We start from the raw sequence: 20,810 nt of genomic DNA, 5'->3' as shown, positions 1-20,810 counted from the left end.
GCAATGTTTTTCAAATGATGAAACGCTGTCTTAGAAACATATCTAATATGAGGTGCAAAACATCAATCTGAATCAAAGCTTTGTCCTGGCTGAGCTGTAAAAAGTTTTCAGTTCATCAGGAGACTTAGGCTTGATCCTTAGTTGACTGTTAAAATGCAACTGTTGTCTCAAAATCCATGTGCCGCTACCAGTAGGCAAGATGCTGCGGTCAAGGATGAGCTGCGGCTGCTGTGGCAACTGCTGCTGTCAGCAAGAGTTGCAAAGTGTCAACTGTGCCTTTTTCATATTTTGATTATTGACATCTATGTGTATTAAAGTTCAGTGGAGCTCAAATTGGTAAGCCTTGGCCATATTTCAGGCAGACCTCTCAACACCCTCTTTTTGTTGATGCTTGCCCCTTGGCCTTTCCGAGGGGTCTTGACGGTGGTGCCACCAAGGAACAGATGTGGGTGATGTGGTCATGCTCATGGACCTCACACTAGGGGCCCTTGCTGTGGTTGTGTAGAGTGACCCCCACTGCATGACCCTAACAATATTCCTTCCTATAACCTAACTTGGCCACCCCCAAATTTTCTGATATCTTAGGGAAAGGCTCCATTGGGTTGTGGGTTGAAAATTTGGACACAGGTTCTTTTTCAACTCAGCTCTTTGATTTATTCTCATCTGTGCTCATAAACCAAGGCTCAGAACTTCTAGTTTCCAGTTGTCTTCTTGGAACACAGTGTAAATGGTTTTGGTGTGGGGCAGGGTGAGACACCCACATAGGTTTCAGATAGGTTGAACCTGGCAAGAATGATGGGTTTCAGTCTACAATATATAAAGTGCCACATATGACGGATGGTCTTCACAACAGCTTTTGAAATCAGCTTCAAATTTCAAAATCTTACTCCAAAATTGTATTAAGATGTACTATTATATGGTTACAGACTTTGTTCAGAATTTTCTATATTGTGAGTCAAACTATTTTGTCACTGTATTTGGTTAAGGAAAGTATAATAAGTGAAAGCAGCACCAATGCTACCTTCCTGCCTTCCTGACATGAACTAAGGTAAGAGTAAGGTTAGGTTTAGCTTAACATTAGGGTAAGGGTTAGGTTTAAGTAAGTAGTGGTTATGGTTTGGGCATGGTAAGTCTCCAGGAAATTAATGTAAGTCCATGTAATATCCTCTGAAATGATGCAAACAGGGTGTGTGTGTGTGTGTTTGCGTGTATGTGTGTATGTTGTGGTTGAAGGGTATTTCACCTTGTATAAACTGTACTCAGAGTTCTGGAATCCTCTTACATGCACTTTGCAGCTGCAGCATGCACCACGTTCCTTCACCTTCTACACCCTGACAGTGTGGCATGGAGCTGAAAATTGAGCTGTATGTGATGCAAATGTCACCACCCCCAACCCCCACCTGCCACCCCTCCCTTCCTTCCATCTTCCGATATGATTAGGAATTTGCATAAGCAACACATGCAGAGGCTGGCAACCAGAACCTTGATGAAGAGAGGATTTAGTTTATGGTTGATTTGACAGTTGGGGTGATATTATTGGATTTTACAGCAAGTAGAAACAGAAATGAAGTACGACTCAAACATAGTGTGCAGTTTTATAAAATTGTGCCCTAATTATCTTCTCCAGGATGCTCTGCTGAGAATTCCACTTTAAATGACTATTGGCCACAATATCAACTCTGATTCAGTGAAAGTTTTTTACATTTAGTTGAACTAAAATGAATTATGCTGTACAGACAAGAGATTGATATTGGTCCTTTCTTCAACCTCTTAGGCAAAATACTTGTTTCTAGTATTGACTGGTTCTGATGGACTCTAAAGTCTAAGGCAAATGTCAACCAAGGATTAAGGCCTTCTCTGGTGTCTAGTGACAACAAGAGCATATTTGTCTGTCAGGGAATCAGAAGACTCCTGTCTTAGCATATATACCCCAGTCCCTTTCTTGAGGAACAAAGACTAACATTTTGAAAAATTGCTAGAAAACAATGGGGCAACTGCAATGTTGTGAAGGAATCCTTGGATGAAGGGATGGAAGGAGATCCGACAGTCTTTCAATAGATCAAAACAATATTATGTTTTATTTGCTAAAATATAAAATGGGTCAACGTCCAGAAATGAATCACTTTGAGATAGAGGAGAACCAAAATTCTAGAAGTCTAAACATCTAAAAAAAGTTGCAAAATCAAAAAACTGCTAAAGAGTCAGAAGTGTCAAAAGGGTAAAAAAAGGGGAACATATTTATTTTTTTTTTTTCACATAATGAAGCTGAGGTGGTTTTACCAAATCGAACAAAAGGTAACGCTTCTACAGATATGGGCAGAAACTAAACAACAGTTATTCATTGGTTATACAGATTACATATGTATACTCAAGCTCCTCTTTTGAAAAAAAAAAAATACTGCAGTTGGAACACAAATTTTCAATTAGACAATCTCATAATCACATTGCTTAACTGTTTTTAACTAAACATCCTCTCTGTTAAGATACTTTTTTTTTTTTTTATCTCAGTCATCTTATCCCTTTTTGCAGTTGCCTAAAAAATTGAATATCCAACACTTCATTGTCTCAATCTTAGCACTCTTGACCTCTCCCCTCTCCCAATGCTGGTTTGGTAAAGATCATGGTTTGAGTTGGAAACAAGTCTTTTGTAAAAGTGGACTGAAATCGTCCTGATTACAAGCATCAAAAGAGTAAACACTAGTCCCTTTGTCATTTGAAAAAATGACAGATGCTGTCATTTTTCTAGGAAAGGCAGTGCAGAAATTAAACAACTATGCTAAATTCTAACATGGATGCTGCCTTTCTCCTGTCTTTTGGGGGGGGCAGTTATATTCATCTTACACATCACATTCAAAGTGTTGAAGCAGAAATAGAACAAGCTATTTTCACTGGTTATTTTCAGTAATAGCTCTACAGACTCCCTGAGCAGACATAATGGTCCCCACATTGAGCTGCAACCCACAGTCATTGCAGTGGTCTCTGAGTAGCAGTCACCAAAGATAACCTCCTGACTTAACAGCAGGAGAGGGCTTGGAATAAAGATCCTATCTTTTAATTAAACTTTCACTTAGTAGAGAAAGGGGGTGGTGGAGTGGGAGGCGGGCACTGAAGGTCTTCATTCTGCACCCGCCCTTGGTATTTTATATCTTGAGGAATTTTATGGTTGGCCAAACCTGTAGAATTAAAATTTTGTTGGCAGATGTAGAGTTGCTGGAGTGTTTCATAGTGTCTTATAACATTACCAAGCATTTGCTGAAGGGCCCCAGAGGAAAGGAAACAACTTTTACAAGACAGGTCACCCTTTTTTCTTTTCTTTATCACATTTGACAAGTTGACAGATCAGACCAGTGAAAGTCCAGCAATAGGTTTTAAATCTCAATCTTTTCTGAAATGCCACATCTATTGTGTCTGATATGGGCTGAATAAGTGTAGTGCTTTAGTCAGGAGGGTTTATATTTGGAACTCACTGGAGTCTGAACTCTACCTGTGTTTCTGCTGTTTGTTTAAGTTTGTTTTGATGATTCACCACGCAATACCCACAGTATGCATGATGTTCAAACTTTTAAGTGCTGTTAATCTCTGCAAACCCCCTTTCATCATTTGAAGCTCTTTGGTGTAATTCTGTCTGACAGCCAAGAAGACACACTTCGACAATAATGAAGTGTAAGTACATCAGAGTGTTTCCTCTGGACTGTTCTGCTCCCCATTTACCACTTCCAGCAACTCCATTAATCATAGGAAATTAGACAAGTACTTTCTTGCATTATTATTCATTTGATCATAGTACACAACACTGTTCACCCTCATAAAATAGGACTCGCTAAATGTAATACATGTATTTGCCACTTAGGATTCATTTATGCTGCCTTGAATAAAAGGAGATGTATGCTGTATTTAATGTACAAAGGTGCAATTTCTAAATTATTACAATGGGATAACATATTTAGACCATATTTCAGAGCAAAGGGTTACAATGCTAAGTACAGCATCACCTACACACCAGATATTCATTGTCCTCAGAGGAAAAAAAGCCATGAAAGAAACCATTCTCAACTTACAAACATGCAGTGTGAGGGACAGTCTAGTTTTCACCAGCATTCCTGAACCAGCCACAGACAACCCTGAAAAATCAGTCAAAGAATTCATGACTAAACAACTTAAAATACCTACAGAGAGCCTCAACATCATCACATTCCCTGCGCACACTGTCTGGGACCAAAGAACACCAACAGCCGACCAAGGCCAATCATGGCAAAATTCAAACACTACAAAGAAAAAGAACAAGTTCAATGAGAAGGCAGGTAGCTAAAAGGAACAGGCCATGGATTCAATGACCAAGTGTCCATGAGAAAGACGGACACATCTACTCATAGTCCAACGGATGATGAAAGAAGGATGTAAAGCCATAATCTCAGTGGACAGATTATACATAGATGGGTGGTTGTACCGAGATAAGGACCCCATCGCTCTTCTAACTGCCTGCCGGTCTATTAGTTACACACACATACACACCTCACGACAGTCTATTTCTACCCCCTCCCTCTCTCTCTCTCCACTCCTCTGATGACACAGGTATCAAGCATTAATGACTATACCCATAGAGGATTATCATTCATGCATTATTGCACTCATATCTCACCATACTCTACAGTATGTGCCCTGATCAGCACTGCACTTGCATTTTGTTCAGCATTTTGTTGCCTGTGTTTTTGTGCCTGCATTGGTTTGTTTTCTCTGTTTTCTACTTTGTGTCTTTGGGTCTAGCTGTGCCATGCGTGCACACACACACACACACACACACACACACACACACACACACACACACACACACGCACACACGTTGTGTTTACATCACTTGTGGGGACATTACATAGACTTACATTCATTTCCTGGAACCTAACCATAACCATAACCAACTATTTGCCTATTCCTAACCCTGTACCTAACCTAACCTTACCTAACCCGTAACCCAATCCTCAGTCTGCACCATAAAATTTAATGATTTACATTAAGGGGACCTGCATTTTGTCCCCATAAGGGAGGTCAGTCCCCACAATGTGACTGTGTAAACAGATTGTTGTCCCCACAACATGATAAATACCTGGGGCCTCATTTATAAAACATTGCATGGAATCCATACTAAAAGTGTGCATATGCCCAAAAGCTGAAAATGGCGTACGCCAAAAAATATTCAGATTTATAAAACCGTGCGTACTCACACCTGCACGCAATTTCCCCCTTATAAATCACACTCCACCTGGAGGACTGCGCAGATGGATTCACCTCACATCCCGCCCCCGACACACCCACATTTTACCATGAATGGTCAATACAAAGTACCTCATGAATGTCTTTGCATATAAATATGCCTGCTGATCAATGGCATTTTACGTTCGATCATGGCAGAGAAAAGAAAAAGAGGAAGAAAAAAAGTTTACGGAGAATCGAGGGGCCTGTGGGTGAGGTGGAGGCCAGAAAGAATATTTTGTTTGGTGGTCACAGTAGTGGCGTCACAAAAAAAAAAAAAAAAAAAAAAAAGTGGCAGCACATCGTCACCGCAGTGAATAGTTCCAGTGCCACAGAGCGCTCTGTGGCAGAAATTAAAAGGAAGTGGTCGGATGTGAAGGTGGAGGCCAAGAAGAAAGTGGCATGGCACCTTTGAGGAGGCCGATGGCTCTCTTCACGACGGAGCGCGCGTGAGAGTGTACCACATTGGAGCGCACCTCCTCTGCACTCTGTGGGTTGGTGAAGGGGGTGATGGAGCCAGCGCTTTTGGGGGGTAGCCACTGTCACCTGCAAGGTATAACAGAAGAGTAATTATAAATCAGGCTTTAATGGGTAGAATCTATACAATGGTATTTATGTACTTACCCAGGAGCCAGCCATCACGCGCAGCGCCTGCCTGCAGCCTGCTCCCCACACTACTGTGCGTCAGGATGAATGAGTCATGTGTTGACCCAGGCCACCCTGCCACTACATTCGTCAAGATCATGTCCGAGGTACAAATAATTTGTACATTGAATGAATGCAATTTTTTTCGGTTCACATAAGCAAATTCATTTTCACTCGGAGCCCTTATAGCAATGTGAGTGCAGTCAATTGCGCCGATTACATTTGGGAAACCGGACACTGCTGCAAATTGCCTTTTAATGTTGGCCTGTTGGCCTGTTCACCCACAGTGAACACCTGGTGTATCGACTGGTCATTTTTATAATGCCATCCAAAACGGCTGGCATTATGGCGCTGAGGGATGGCTGCGATATCCAAGACCTAAGGATATAATTTAACTGAATTATATCATACCCAAAAGGGGCTTTAGACAGACAATGTTACAATGTAAATTATCAAACACTTACCTGTCGGCTAATTCCCGCTGAAAGGAGCCAGTCGCCAGAAACTCCAGAGTGGTCAGCACCTCGATATGCACCGGGATGGTGCGGTTCCGGCGGGTGGGTCTGTCTAACACTGGGCCCAGTTCAGCACATAGATCCAAGAGCACCGCTCTAGGGAATTTAAATTGGCTTATTAGCCAGTCATCATCACGGGCCAGGAAATCTCTGTGGTCCCTAAAACTTCTCTCCATCCTGATCCTACCATTTGCGTGATCTTCCAGCAGTGCCAGCGCATCCATAGTGCAGCATAACGCACGAGTGTCACCACACTATTTATATGCTTACTCAGCAAATTGAATGATTGTTTCGCACCTTGTCACAATTAATACTAATCCATCAGTGCCATCCACCACTCTGTATCATTTGAAGATGGAAGTATGATATATGAACATTGTGCATAGAGTAGTAGGCCTAACGGCTCACTAAAGGAACACATGTATAACACTGCAGACTTTAGTGTTTATGATTACGCGGGTCTATAAGTCTGATATGTGATGACATTAAATGTATGAGATCAATCTGCCTTCAATTCACCACCTCACCATCTGCACTGCCAGTTCCCCCTGTCTCCAAAATGTTCGTACGCAAGCATCAAAGTTGGCGTACCGGTGCGCACATTCTCACGCTAAGTTTATTTTTATAAATCACAACCTTTGCGTAGAAAGTTGCGTACGCAACTTTCAAGCCCCGTTTTGTGCATAAGCAAGTTTTATAAATGAGGCCCTGGGTGAATACCCCCCCCCACCCCCCCCACCCACACACACACACACACACACGCACACACACGCACACACAGGTTTTCATCATTTGAAACACCTTTCAGAATCAGTCTAGAGTGCAGGGGTGGGCAATTATTTTTTACATGGGGCCACATGAGAACAAGAAAATATTATGGAGGGCCAGACCGAAAGGCTGAACTAAAGTCTGCATAAAATTAATTGTGTTTCTTTATATAAAGCAGTAAATAGCATTGTTTTGATATGTTGGTAAGACTGGTAAGAGTATATGTTATAATTCAGCAATGAAAAAGAGAGGCTGTCTTAGAAAAAATGACAGTTACTCAATAAAATTTCCCAAAACAATGGTTAATGAAATGTGAACATTTGTACCGTTTTCGATTCATTATATTAGTGACCATTTTCAGCCACATTCAGTAAGATACATCATGTTAGAAAATAATGATGCCTACATTTGTAGTTAAATCACATTCACTCTCATCACTCATTCTGTGTTTTTCAGTTCTTTTTTCTTGTTCAGTGAGAGAAATTTAGTCTCTGTTGGTCTTTAACAAGTGCATCAAAGTCAGGCTGAATGTCTGAGGTGGAGATGCGAGGCCCAGCTGACAGATGATCATCAGTGAGAGAGGATCTGTACCTGGACTTGTTAAACTTCATCACTGAGAATATTTGTTCACATATGCAGGTAGAGCCAAAGAGAACAAACATCTTCTGAGCATGTCTTGGAAACTTCTCTTGCTCAAGAGAAGAGTAGAATTTCATCAGTGGTCATGAGTTAAAGTACTCTGCCAGTAGTGCATCAGACTGCAGGTCAATGAGTTCCAGCTGGACATCACTGGGTGCATCATCCACATTGCAGGTAAATGGAGAGGAGATCAAGTGCATGTCACTCTCCATTGTTCTGAGATCTTTAAATCGCCTTAAAAACTCACCATGCAGTGCTCCTAACATAGGTGAGCACCTGCGGAGGTTATCATCTGATGGTGTGACTTCTTTCAGGGTTTGCACGTGAGTGAGATTGTTGCTCTCCAGTTGCCTCGAAAGAAACTGTAACTTCGTCATGAAAGCCTTCACAGGTTGTGCATTTCATGGATGAAAAGGCCCTTGCCTTGCAGTTTGGTGTTCAGTGCAGTCATATCAACAGCAAATGCAAAATCTGCCATCCACTTCTCATCTGAGATCTCTGGGATGTCTTTGCCTTTCTTCTCACAAAACTCTTGGATCTCTGCTTTCAGATCCCAGACTCTTTTTAGCACTTTGCCCAGGCTGAGCCATCTGACAGCTGTGTGATAGCTGATGTCACTGGGCTCTATTTTCGACTCGGTCGCCGGCGTGGTGCAGGCGCGGTGCAAAATGAGGTCCGCTGTGCCGATGGGCCGTGGTGGCTTTGGTACTTTCATGCGCCGCGCCGGCGGCGCATCTCCTACTCCTTCTCATCTCAGTCCCACCCAGCGGCGCAACTCAGAAAGAGGGAGGGGAGAAGGCGTGGAGTGGGTTTGACACAGCCGAGTCAAATCTTCACCAATCACAGCAGCTCCTCGCCTCACCTTTAAGAACGCCGCTGGCCAGGCGCATGGCAAGTGATAAGTCCGACGCCCATACTTCTCCCAGGAGGAGACTGATGTCACTCATGTCTCTGTGTGTGTTGTGGCCGTGGTTGGTGATCTGCTCTGATTTTGTTCTGTGTGTTTTTTCAGGGCTGGAACAAGGCAGGGGCAGGGCCGATCTTTGCTGGGGTTGAGCAGCTCCTGACACACCTGTCACCTATCTCCCCTAATCAAGACTCTCCTTCTTAAGCATGCTTCTCCCACACTCTGATGCCAGATGGTCACTTTGCTCATGCTTGTGTTTCTCGCCTCAGCATTGATCTCCAGGTTCCTGCCTTGTGTTCTCCAGCTGTTCTTGCCCTCGTGCACGCTGTGATTTTGTGAGTTTTGTTTTCCTGCCTGTGTGCTAACCTTTTACGGAGTTTTTTGTTCTAAGTGTCTGTCGAGTGGTTCTCCAGCACTTGTGCTTCTTTTGTTTTGCCTGTGTGCTTTTTCCCTCAGCGGAGCTTTTGTTTCCCACCAGTGACTGTCGAGTTCTCTCCAGCACCTGAGTTTCATCCTGCCTCGTGAGTTTTTCCCCAAGTGGAGATTTTTGTTTTTTGTGTGGTGGCTGTCGAGTTTTCTCCAGCGTTTATTTTTTGGACTTTAGCCTGTGTGCTTTCCCTTAACAGAGTTTTGTGTTTTCTCATTAGAAGCTGTCGAGTGTCCTCCAGCAGAGACTGACTTCTCCGTTCCCGTTATATCGGCTCCCTCAGTTGTTACTTCTTTTGTTGTTACGTTTTTGAAATAAACTGTGATTACCGTCTCTGCATCTGAGTCCTGCTTCCAGAGTCCGTAATAGTGTGTGTGTATATTGTTTTATATTCTGTTCTATATTTTGTTTATATATATATATTAATATAAATATTTTGTTTTTATATTTGCTTTTTATATATATAGTTCTCTCTCTTTTCTTTCTTTTCTAATTTTATTCTAATTCTATTCTTGTAAGCAGCACTGCAACAAAAACAATTTCCCCTCGGGAATAAATAAAGAATTTCTGATTCTGATTCTGATGTCTAAATCCTCGGCCTCCTCCTCATCCTCCTCAAAGCAATGATGTACTCCATCTTTGTAGATGACGTTAAGCATTACAATGATAACATTTGTATTTGGAATGAAATGACGTGGGTAATAGCGGACAATGATCATCACTTACGTTTTTTCATGTGTCTGTCTCTCGAGTGCTCTGAGACAGATGCAGTATATATGCTCTGTAGGATGCCACGGCTGTTTCTGGTTGGCACAGCGACGTTAACCAATTAGTTCGCATCCCTGTTTCACCTGTGTACATTCGGTCAGGTTGAGTGACCATTACGCGTGCCGAACGCGCTTGCGATGTGGTCAGATGAGATACTGATCAAAATTTAGGTCTGACTGTATGTGCTGACTAATTATTGATCGCAGTGTGCGTTCGATGACTGACCGAGCACTGCTGAAAACACTGTTGAAACCACGCTGCCGTCTTGTTGACGGTGTGATATATGGTGTCATCAACCACGTTTTCAGTGGAGTAGCGTACCGTTATCACCTGGCAGCCACCCATCCAGAGGGGTGTCCCCCTGAAAGACTGTAGGGATGCTAGAATTCGCCAGGATGAACGAGTCATGTGCCGACCCCGGGAAAGTGGCATACACGTTTGTCACCAGGCAATTTGAGTCACAGATCACCAGACATCCCTGTTTCACCTGTGTACATTCAGTCAGGTTGAGTGACCATTACGCGTGCCGAACGTGCTTGCGATGTGGTCAGATGAGATACTGATCAAAATATATAAATTTAGGTCTGACTGTATGTGCTGACTCAGATAGTTGCATTGAATTACGGCTGTTTCTAATAATTGATCGCAGTGAAATGCCAGACACTGTGGAAATACTACAGGCTGCGGAGTTGAAAATAGAGCCCACTATGTTCAGTCTTGTGCTCCTCTAAAAGTGCAACAAACTGCCTGTGATTCAATGCTCGTGTCCTGATGAAATTTACTATTTTAGTTACAACAATCACATTGTCAATTTTAAGCACTCCATTGTGCCGTCCATTGTGACACCCGTCAGTCTGTCCCATTTCAGTCCCAGTCTGTCCATGCATGCTTTTACCTCCGTAAACAGATCGCTCCCCGTCGTTGTACCTTTCATTGAGCGCATTGCTGCCAGCTCCTCCGTAGTCTTGAAGTCCATTTTCCCATGGACAAATACAAGTATTTGGGCTGTGTCACGGACATCACAGCTCTCGTCCAAAGCCAAGGAGAAAAAGTCAAAATTTGCAACTTCATGTTGCAGCTGAAGCTCCAAATTTCCCGCAATGTCTTCAACTCTTCTCGCCACGGTGCGCCTGGACAGCGGGACTTGCCCAAATGCTCTTTTTTTTCAGGATATATTAGTGCTGCAGAGTCCACCAAGCACTCTTTTACAAACTCTCCCTCTGAGAATGGCTACTGTTTTTAGCGATTTTGTGGGATATTACAAAGCTGGTCCTGGTTGCTGCATCCCTGGATGTGTAAAGCTTGTTAAAAAAAAAAAAAAACCCTTGTTGCTTTTGTAGCTTAGCTACCAAATCTTCTGATATCCGCGCCATTTCAGCATCATTCAAGTTTTTATATTTCTCTGAATGTTTCATATCGTAATGTCGACTCAAATTGTAATCCTTGAACATGGCAATCTGGTCTCTGCAACAGACCGCTTTACCACTGACTTCAGTAAATAAATACTTAGCAGTCCATGTCTTCTTGAAAACCCTGCATTCAGCATCTACCTTTCTTTTTTTAGTCAACATTTTGGGGGTGAAAGTCGTCTTGACACCTGTAACCTGCTTGCGACAACGTCAATTCAGTAACACGCATCACTTACATACTGTACCTTAGTACCAATGCGCGATGTAAAAACACAACTTCAAAATAAAAGCAATGCACATTCAATCCACGCATGAGGTAAAATAAGAAAATACGTTTTTTTTGTAATTTCTTATGAATCTTACACGCGGGCGGTCAGAGTCAAGCAAAGGGCTGCATGCAGCCTGCGGGCTGTAAAAGGGTCTGCTATAGTGGATTGAGATCATCACAATTCAGTTACTTCAGTTATTCTTGGCTCATTATCACATAAAAAGAGGGGTATGTTTTTTAAGAAAGAGTCTCATCTGTCCATAAAATCACAGATCCTGAAGGACATTACCTACATAAGCATATCAATCAGCAAGCGCTCCATAACAATCATTTATTTTATGGCCCAAACGTTTACAATTGCACAGCAAAATATGAGACAACTTTATAGTTATCAATCTTTCAGTAGATAGAGCTAACATTTCAAACAATAAGCGAATCTGACACAATAAAACAGGTCAACAGAAACAACAGTTGACGATTAAAAGATACAGAAAGAGAATATTCAGAGTTCTTACGGGTTCACTGCTCATAGTCACACAATGACTTTTTCTTCACCAGCAACTCAATTAGATAATTCAACCTGGGGTCTATCTTCTTTGAGACAGATGATCCACCCCATCATTATTAGTGCCCATGCCACCATAATACTTAAATGGAATATAACCAGTCTCCATAAACCCAACACCAGATGGCACTTTAGCACATCTCTAAGTAAGTAACCCAAGAGAGGAAACCCAGAACAACTAAGTAGTATAAATTCCAAATAAATTAAACTATGATTAAGAAAACTCAATTCCTGCTACATAGACTTCGACAAGAAAATTGTCACCATAATAATAAATCAGGTAAATCCAACCAAAAAAAAAATAACATTCTCCACCACTAAGGACTCAGCACAGACACATATTCACCTGAGGAGATAAATCAAATCCTTTTATGCCAATCTATCCTCATCAAAAAAGGGTCAAGAGGACACCAATTCATTTCACAGCACTGATTTTCTGCAGCTCAATAAAGATCAAACCACCAGACTCGATTCACCAATAACACAGGAAAAATTTTCCACTGCCCTCAATCTTGTGCCCAATAACAAAGCACAGGATGTGATGGCTTCCCTGCTGAGTTCTATAAACATTTCTGGTCCATTCTAGCATGGCTCTCCAACGAAATGATAACTGAAATAAAACAAAATTCAAGACTGCCAGCAAACATGAACACAGCTACAATTTCACTCTCCCTTAAACCTAACAAAGACCCAACCTTACCTTTGAGTTACCAGCCCATTTCTCTCCTCAGTGTGGATTTTAAAAAAGCACCAAAGCACTAGCTCACAGAATAGATTTAATTCACCCAGATCAAACTGGCTTAATTGAAGAAAGACATTGATCCAGTAACACCTGCACACTTTTTAATTGAATGGATTAGTCATCAATACGACGAGCGGGAACCATCGTAGCCACCCCATATGCAGAAAAAGCCTCAGACGGCGTAAACTGGTCAGTTCTCATAATGACACTGAAAAGATTTCACTTTGGAGATTCATTTATTAACTGGGTCAAGATTCTGTACACCTCACCTTCAGCCACTGTTACCAATTATGGCCAAACCTCACAAAGCTTCACACTGTACAAGGCAAAGATGCCCACTCTCTCACCATTTTCACTGAACCGTAAGCTGCAGCCATTTGTCACAACACCCACAATAAAGGCTGGAAAAAGGTCTCACATACCTCAAACACATTTCTGGAATATCTGCAAACTTATACTGATACTTTCAAGCAAAATATTACAATCACCAACCAAGATCTTCCTCCCTCAAGCTCAGAATTAATTAATAGCCCCTCAGCAAAAATCCCCTCTTGAAAATATACAGAATAGATATCACAGAGATCTATTCATCACTCCTGATGCCAGCCTTCAACTCACACAATATATGATGGGAATTTCATCAGAAATCTGTTCAGATTGCACATGAAATATCCAAGATGGGAAAGAAACGACAGATTCAGTATCCGTCGTCCTGGGCTCCTCATTCTTTTCACTTATCTTTGCATACTCTCATGATTTTATTCGAAAATTCTTGATATTTATTTGTCATGAATATTGTATCTTTTGTATTCTGTTACCCATTCAAACACTCCCCCTTTTCTAAACATTTCATTATTTCTGAGTTGTTTTTTTAATCTGTTCATTTTTGTTTATTTCTTTCCCTCTCTAATAATTCTCCTGCACCAAAATATTATTGAGGAACATAAGACCTGTGGTCTTATGGTGGCTCTGGTGGCTAGAGCTCCACTCAGGGCAGTCTGATGGTTTTCTCAGGAGACAGAATTTCACCAATTTAGGTGTTCTGGGGGCAAGTATTAACCAAAATCTGAAGTGTCACATTTCCTCATGATTAAACTCAAAGAGACATCCTGTGCTACGTTAAATCTGATGAAGGACGGAACTTTGAGTTCACAACTATTGAAATGCTTCAGGCTTTGTGATGATGAAACAAGTGTGTGATTGGTCTCACTCCTTGTTTCAACAGAATTTAATGAGTTCAAGTGACTTTGCTCACTTTTGTGAAACCTGAAAGCCACTCATTGCTTCTAGCTGCTTTAATTTTGGCTTGAGCTGCTTCCTTCTGTTGAACAACAGCACACGCACGCATGCACGCATGCACACATGCACGCACACACGCAAATAATAGCAATATAACCCTGTTCTGCCATTCGATATGACATTCTGTTAACTTGCCTGCATTCACTGCTCTTCCTCATGTTGTTTTGTCAGTGTTTTATTTTTTGTCTTACAATATAGAAATCCACTGGTAAAGACGAATTGTCAACATCTAATTAGGGTATTTCTTTGGAATCTGTTGAGCACATTCATGCTCTCATAGAGGAAGGACCTTTTCTATTTTTGAAACATTATTATATTTCATTTCATGGCCTAAAACAGCTACATCACTTTATGTTGTGGCCATTAAAAACAAGTCCATGTGTGTAAGGTCAGACTAACCACTGATTTCATGCTTGAGTAGAAAATCATCAAGCAAATCATTTGCAAACACAAGGAGATCCAGTTTAATAATAGTCAACTCATATTAAATGCTTTTAATGTGAAGCTGCAGCAGTAGGGAATGTTCAGTTTGCATTAGCAGTAAACTAATACAGCGTTTTTAAGACAGACCGAGTTCATAGTACTGCAAATATATAAACATTGCAATACTTTTATTTGCCATTATTGGGGCTAGATAGTGACTTAACATATTTATCTAAATGAAAATCTCCCATAAAATGACATTAAATTAAACAGTGGATTTAACATAATTTATACTCTTTTCTGTACATTTTCCCTGTGTGTGTGTGTGTGTGTGTGTGTGTGTGTGTGTGTGTGTGTGTGTGTGTGTGTGTGTGTGTGTGTGTGTGTGAGTGAGTTAGTGAGTGTGTGTGTGTGTGTGTGTGTGTGAGAGAGAGAGAGAGAGAGAGAGAGAGTGAGTAAATGTATGACTGTATGTGTGAGAATCAGCAAGTAAGTGTGACACCATCAGTGAGAGTTGAGTGTGCAGGAATGAGTGCGTAACTGAGATTTGCTGATTGGTCTGAATGAACAAGGCTTCTGATTCTCAGTGGACACTTTCTTCAATAATGTGTCACAGCACCAAACAGACCTGCCAGCACTCATCCTGGCTGTAAATATTTAGAACCTGCATAAAATCCAATTCAAACTGAATTATTATTGAACAGTATTTGTAACTAAGCCTTCAGCTCTTAGCAATTTTACAGCAGGTGAGTTTAGATAGATATTCAAACCAGGTCTCAGAAACACAGGACATACTAATACTAAACACCACATACTGAATACTTATTTTCAAAATATACTTATGCCTATTAGTCTGATAGAAATTCAATATACTACAATGGTTTTTACTAACCAGACATGACTCAACATGTCCGCTGACAGCAGCGTCATATTACTTACATCAAGATGTCTTCTGCTGCCTTCCATGATGGGATCTACAGTTTCCCCTCCTTTGCCCCTTTGTGTCTGGTGTTTCCCTCTGCCTCAGTCTCCTGTCTGTCTCTCCCTTGACTGTCATGTGTGAGTGTGTTCATTGCAGGGTGTGGCTGTCAGGTTGGGCTCCTTAGTCCCTCTCCTGAGTACAGTTGCTCTCAATCATGCAATCAAGATTCACCTGCTGTCGCCATATATAAGCACCGGTTTTCCACCCAGTATTTGTTGAATTGTCAGTTCATCCACGCTGGCATGGCACCAGGATTTCAATTTTGGGTGGGCCACAGTTACTTTGGCTGGACCTCTTAATTACAAAAGTTAACACTGTTTCCAACTGGTAGTCTCACTTAAACAAAAATGACTGGTATCATGCTGTGGAGGGCGACTAGTACGTCTAGCTGTTTATGACATATTCAAAATCTTTTTAAAAAACATATTCAATGCTGTAGCTTATTATTTATTACAAGTGATACACGTGCCTTATCTCATTATCTATATTTTCGTTATGGATGAAGTGGATCAATACATCAATTCATTATGAAAACAGACATTTTAATGCCTGTTAATTCATTTTTGTTTGAACTGACTGGATTACTCTTTAAATTGATTGCAAGGAGAGAAGAGAAACAGAGCGATCGGAGTACTGGGTGAACTACAATGACTTTTTAGAGGAGAGAGCGCTGTTCATTCATGACCTTAAATGTCTGTGAAGTTGATCTGAAGACAGTCAAGTCTGACAGGAGTATTTAGCTCTACTTCCCATATTGTCTACATTTTCTACAAGTTGTAGTTTCAATGGGAAATGCATTTGCAAGTATATATAAAAAAGCGATGATATGCTTTCCTAAATACACCGCTTCTTCATAGTTGGAAATTGACGTGTTACTGTATTCAACATAAAACAGAGGGCGAAAGCCTGAATAAAAACGCACAAAACTGTTGTGCCATAGTGATGGATTCTTTTAAGTGTAGCAGTCTGTGCCTACAGACAGTCCACTGCCCTACTCCGTCACCATTTTTTACCGAACAACCCGCCAGATTGTGACTAGCATGCACGAGCGTAACATGTCTGCGGTGACCAATGATGGCCCGCTGTGACTGGAGACCTCACGTGATAATAGCTGAAAAAGTTATTTGTTTGTTTGTTTGTTTTTTTCAAATTGAAATGTTTTTTTGGGGGGGTTTTAACAAAATGCTGATTTTAATCATTAAAAATAAATGTTTAGAAAATTCTCAAGTCATTTGGGGTGGGCCAGTTGTACAAGTGGGTGGGCCCAGGCCCGTCAGGCCCACCCCTAACGCCACACACTGCATCCACGTGGTAGTTACTGAGACTCCAAAAGAAAACTCTAAAGTATTGAAGACCTTTTTCCTTGTCTGCTTGCCTGCCTTCCTCACTCTTGTTTTTTTGTGCTCAGGTGCCTAATCTTCACCTCTCTCCGCCCATGCCCTGTTTGTCTGCATCTACTGAAAGGATTGGATTCAACACTCATCTGGCCTATTCCTCCTCAGTCATCTCAGAGCTCCATGACTCCTCTGGATTTGTTTGCACATTCTCCAAATCTTCATTAAATCTATTGACTTTTACTGATCTCCTGTCTTCTGTGTCAGTGTGGCATTTTGGGTCCTTCAAATGCTGAAACATAACATTCTAAACTTTTCCCAACTTTAAATATGAAAACAGCTTGTGTAAAACTGATGACAGTTTGTATTAACTGCACACTCAAGTTTTGCATGGCAAGCTTCTGGGACAAAACTAACTTCACACACAGTCAGCTCCCTCTCAAACACTCTAGATAAATAAACATGAATACACAAAAACCATACTGTGGTTATCTTGAAAGTTGTTCTGATGGTTCATAATTTTTGTAGGATTCTTTATTGCTGAGTTGTAAACCAAACAAGCATGTTATGTATTTCTGGAGAATACATTATGTAGACCTGGACATCTCTGCAGCAGCACAACACATTTCTAATAGCATTTTGCCACAGATTACCTTTATCAAAAAATAATAAAGGTGTAGATAAAATATAGTACCTGAATCAATAAAATGAATGCCTATAATTTTCAACAATGCTTTGTTGAACATTTTTTAATGTTTGCAACTTTTGTTGTCAGTTCCATCTGGATAAATCCAAATTTGCTTTTCCTAGCTTTTGGTAATTCTGATGGAGTGTATATATTAAGCCAAATAGAAGGCAAAATGCTTGAGAGTGTGTGAGAACGTCATCCATGCCAATTTTTCTTTTAAGGAAAAAAAGTATGTTAAATAGGATTTTATGATGCCTGGAGGGTGTTTACTCCTGTAATCAAAGTGACTGCAGGAATCACAGTTGAGTTACAAAGAAGCAAACAACTCTCTGAAATATTGTCTTGCAGAGCACTTTCAAAAGTACTGTATATGGGGTACTGTATATGGGGTAGAATAGGTAGACAGGTAAAAACGGACATTTCAGCATCTATCTAGCCCTTAAAATATCCTGGGGACATTTTGTGCCTTCTTTTTTTTTTTTTTCAAGCCATTTTGGCTGTGTTGAATAAATATAGATCAAACTTGCCAAAGGATATTCATTTTTTAAACATTTTAGAATTGTCGTCTCAGTTCCTTCAATTAGCCTAAAATGGCTAAACTACACAAAAACCAACACATTTGTTCCTAACGACAAAAAATGTCCCATTGAAAACCACTGAAAATGCCATTTTTGATCCCATTTCTCTTAACTTAAACTAATGCATTCCTTTATGTTAAAATTTCATTTTGGATGACTAGCTTTAAATCTTTAATTTTTATATTTGTCTACCAGATGGTGCTACTTTTAACCCTTCAAAGCATGCAGAAATATTCCGCACTTTTTACTGTTTTCTGCCTTGCCACTGAAATGATTAGTGCATGTTGCTTTGATGTTGGATAATGATGTGTGTGTGTGTGTGTGTGTGTGTGTGTGTGTGTGTGTGTGTGTGTGTGTGTGTGTGTGTGTGTGTCCAACTTCAAAAGTCTTTTCTCTTAGAAGGCCACACTTTGCGGTATAAGCTAATTCTACAATAAAAACGATGAGTAGCTTGTTTTGGTTTTTGCTTAGGTTGTTTATGCAGGTGCACTGCAGCCGTGGTTATAAGTATGAGCAGTAGTGCGGGAATAGTCATTTTGGAGATGCCAAGACATTACAGCACACAGGAGGCTCTGGATGTAATCATGCACTCTGAATGCGAGGATGGCTCCTCATCCACCTCTGAGGACTCCGAGGCTGACACGGAGGAGGCCTCACAGGTAGAAACAGACCAGCTGGAGTCCAACTCATCTGAAGATGAGAGCGGAGGGGAGATGGATGAAGCAGCAGCGGGATGGACATCAAAAAAAATGGAAAAATTATTTGGTCTCCCACAAATGCTGAAACACGCCGCTATGTCCCAGCAGCCACAGGTTTGATCCTGGGACCTACACACTATGCCGCCACCCGACTCAGTGACCCGACGTCCAGCTTTGCACTGCTGCTGTCGGATGAAATCCTGCAGCATATTGTGGCCATGACAAATCTTCATGGGAGACGCGCAATCGCAGACTGGTGAGATGTGGACACAGAGGAACTGCAGGCTTATGTGGGGCTGCTCATTTTGGCCGGTGTTTACCGGTCAAAAAATGAATCAACCCTCAGCCTCTGGAGTGAAAAATCAGGACAGAGCATTTTCCGGGCTACAATGTTCCACAAGAGGTTTCATGACATCAGCCGAACACTGCAGTTCAACGACAAGCTATCCCGACCGCGACGCCATGATGACAAACTGGCTACCTTCCGCAAAGTCTGGGAAATGTGAACGCATCGCCTGCCAATACTGTTCAGCCCAGACAGAGACATCTGCGTGGATGAACAGCTTGTCCCATTCAGAGGCAGGTGCAGCTTCAGCCAGCACATGGCGAAAAAGCCGGACAAATATGGAATAAAGATTTGGGCAACCTGTGATTGCAAAACATCCTACACCTGGAGACTGCAGGTGTACACAGGCACAGCAGCTAGCAATCCTGCTGAAGTCAACCAGGGGATGAGGGTGGTCCTGGAGTTGACGGAGGGGCTCCTCAAGGACACATCATTACCTGTGATAATTTTTTCATGTCCTTTGCACTGGCAGAGGAGCTGCTCAGGAGGAAAGTGGCCCTGGTTGGCACAATTCGCTGAAACAAGCCCGAGCTTCCCCCTTCATTTGTTCCAGACAAGAGCAAGAGCAGTCTTCTCCTCCACCTTTGCTTTTACGAAGACCCACACACTGGTCTCTTACATCCCTCGACGGGGCAGGAATGTGCTGTTCCTCAGCACGAAACACCGCAATCCAGACATAAGTGACGAAATGAAGAGAAAGCCCATTATGATCAAAGATTACAACAGATGCAAAGGAGGTGTCAACAACTTTGATAAGGTAGGAACCATTACGCATCAGTTATGCACACATTTATTTATTTGTCTAAAATATGTTGGTTTTTTCAAGTGAGCTTTTTTATAGAAAATAAATAATATGTGTATCATGAGAAAGAATACTTGGATCATTTGTTCATATTATCTTGTTTTATGTTTTGGGGTTTTTTGTTAGGTTGTTGGCGCCTACTCCTGCAGGAGGAGACTGGCCCTCTTCCACAACCTGGTTGACATTTCACATTACAACGCCTACGTCCTGTGGACATCAATCGAGCCATCCTGGCAGCAGCAGAAATCATACAGGAGGAGGCTCTTCATCGAAGAGGTGGGAGAAATGCTGGTGACCCCACACATCAAGAAGAGAGGGCGCCTTCCCCACTCATCAGCTGCTGCAGGAATGGTCGCAAATCTGTAGAGTGCTGCTGCAGGCCCCTCTCTCATGAGTAAATTTAAGGGCAGGAGGCAGTGCGACTTTTGCACAGACAGAAAGGGACGAGTTGGCAGCACCTGCTGCAAATGTGGAAAGTTCACATGCAAGGACCACAGTCTGTCCATTTGCAGCCTCTGCTCCACCTGAGCTGGACTCACACCCAGACACATACGCTCTCTCTTTCTCTGTCTCTCTCTCGCCCTCTCTCTCTCTCTTACCCTCTCTCCTATCCTCTCTCTCACCCTCTCTCTCACTTGCCCTCTCCCCATCCCCAACAACATACCTATTCTCCTAGCAATGAATAAACTCTGCTGACAAGTGTGACCACAATTAAGCAGCAGTCCCAGCAGATCGGGCCATATGAGCAGACTTTGAAAAC

The 20,810-nt window shown here is 41.7% G+C and overlaps 1 pseudogene; it reads left to right on the top strand.

Moving 5' to 3' along the window:
* The first annotated feature begins 727 nt into the window (after positions 1–727).
* Positions 728–20,578, top strand: LOC139342412 (piggyBac transposable element-derived protein 4-like; annotated as a pseudogene).
* The last annotated feature ends 232 nt before the right edge of the window (positions 20,579–20,810 follow it).

Source organism: Chaetodon trifascialis, chromosome 14, assembly GCF_039877785.1.
Source record: "Chaetodon trifascialis isolate fChaTrf1 chromosome 14, fChaTrf1.hap1, whole genome shotgun sequence".
Taxonomy (NCBI): Eukaryota; Metazoa; Chordata; class Actinopteri; order Chaetodontiformes; family Chaetodontidae; genus Chaetodon; species Chaetodon trifascialis.
The sequence above is the reverse complement of the archived record's forward strand: the minus strand, read 5'-3'. Positions and strand labels throughout refer to the sequence as shown.